General features: G+C 33.4%; 1 protein-coding gene across 1 annotated transcript in view; it reads right to left on the bottom strand.

Moving 5' to 3' along the window:
• LOC111705029 (uncharacterized) overlaps positions 1–1,395 on the bottom strand; it is a 9,641-nt gene extending 8,246 nt beyond the window's left edge. Inside the window, exon 1 of the mRNA XM_023477458.1 lies at positions 1,338–1,395. The gene's annotated coding sequence lies outside the window, so the exon portion shown is untranslated. The remainder of the gene's footprint in view (positions 1–1,337) is intronic.
• Positions 1,396–1,868: the final 473 nt, after the last annotated feature.

Here is a 1,868-nt window from a genome sequence, read left to right as displayed (position 1 = left end):
GCAAATGAATTAAAGAATCACGAAAATGGTTGAAATAACTTGTGTCACATGTTAACATTTGTCAAAGTAAAAATATTTATTTTTAAACATTTTTCAGATGTACTTTTTGAACTCTTTTTATCCTCCCTTGCACCCAAACCATTAGAGATAGATGCCTTACAAGGTTGGACTAAGGACATGTATCACACTCCCCGGACAAAAATAGCCCCGTACCCGATTTTCAATGGTACCCTCCGTCTAATTATGTATTAATTAGACATCCATGTTTTGTTTATTCAATTTTTATTTGTGGTTTCTCTACAATAGTGATTAGCGCATTTCTTGCTTAAAAGAACCAATTGAGAAATTCACAGAGATAAACTCTTTTTGAATAATAGATACGAAGTTATCTTCCACAGTTTTTATCAGGAGAAGTTGTCAAGGGTACCATTGTAAATCGAGCATTGTCATCTTTGCATGGAGGGTCAATTGAACTTACGCCTATAGTACCCCTAGAAGCTACACAGAGCAAGATGTGACAATGTGACATACTGAAAAAAGTTCACGGGACGATTATTCCATATGGAATTTGTACCGTAATAATTGTTCCGTGAACTTCTTTCAGCGTCCAACACCTAGCTCTGTAAAGCATCTTGCGAGCTAAATTATTTTAATTTGGTAAAGAAGGTTTGGCCATTAAATGTCAACAAGTGTTTAATGAATTATAATTTTTTACAGCTTCAGGGAAAGTTCTGTAATGCCCTCACAGTTACCACATTGATCTAAGAAAAATTAAAACCCTGGTTAGAAGAAAATTTCTGGAACGAAAGCTGCGGCGGAAGCAGGCCTGGGACGGGAAGCACTTAGGGTTTACAATTGGAATTCTGTGCGCAAATTTGCGGAATTGCATGGAATTGCAAATAATTGTACGGAATTGAGCGTAATTGTGCGGAATTGCGATGAATTTACAGGGCTCACAATTGCGCGAAATAAAATCCAATTGCGTTTGAAACCCTAGAAGCACTGCTACGACCTAACATCTTACTATGACCATAAATGATGCATGTGCATTGTGCATTGTACATTGTACAAACTTGATATTTTTGACATAATTAATATTAACAATATTCTATTTTTCAAATTATGGTTTAAATCATTATTTAAAGGGATTGAAAATACACTTAATACCCTAAGAATTTAGGTATTTAACTATCTATCGATCAAACATGTATTGTAAGCTGATATTTCTTTTTTGCTTCATGTAAAATATATTTAATTATGTTTCTTATTCCAAAAAGTGGGTATATTTTATAAGTATTCTAAATTAAATGAACAACCCCTTTAATCTTAATATTTACCTAGTCGATTATTATCCCCAGGCCACTGACAGATGGATATATGGAGGTTACCGTACACACCCTGCAGTACATATTGTTGATAAAAATTCAAGTATATATCCTGTAGTACATGTTGTTGATTAAAATTCAAATGTACAAAATACAACAACAAGCGTAACTCTTTAAAAACTATTGTACAGTCAGAACCAGAAAGACTCGGAATTAATTTATAATTAATCAAACGACTTTTTAATAAAATTTTACAAATATGATAAATGGGGAGATATATATGTAAAGTCGTCTGAACTACTGTCAATTAATTCCGGGTCTTTCAGGTCATGAATGTATTAGAATGTTAACTAGGTGTTAAAGATGGGATATGTTTATATTCATGTACTGTCACGTAAAGAACTGCTCAAACACTGTTTATATTCATGTACTGTCACGTAAAGAACTGCTCAAACACTGTTTATATTCATGTACTGTCATGTAAAGAACTGCTCTAACACTGTTTATATTCATGTACTGTCACATTAGCAGAGCAAATCGAGC

The sequence above is a fragment of the Eurytemora carolleeae genome, unplaced genomic scaffold, assembly GCF_000591075.1.
Source record: "Eurytemora carolleeae unplaced genomic scaffold, Eaff_2.0 scaffold542, whole genome shotgun sequence".
Classification (NCBI taxonomy): Eukaryota; Metazoa; Arthropoda; class Copepoda; order Calanoida; family Temoridae; genus Eurytemora; species Eurytemora carolleeae.
This window is presented reverse-complemented; position numbering and strand designations above follow the sequence as displayed.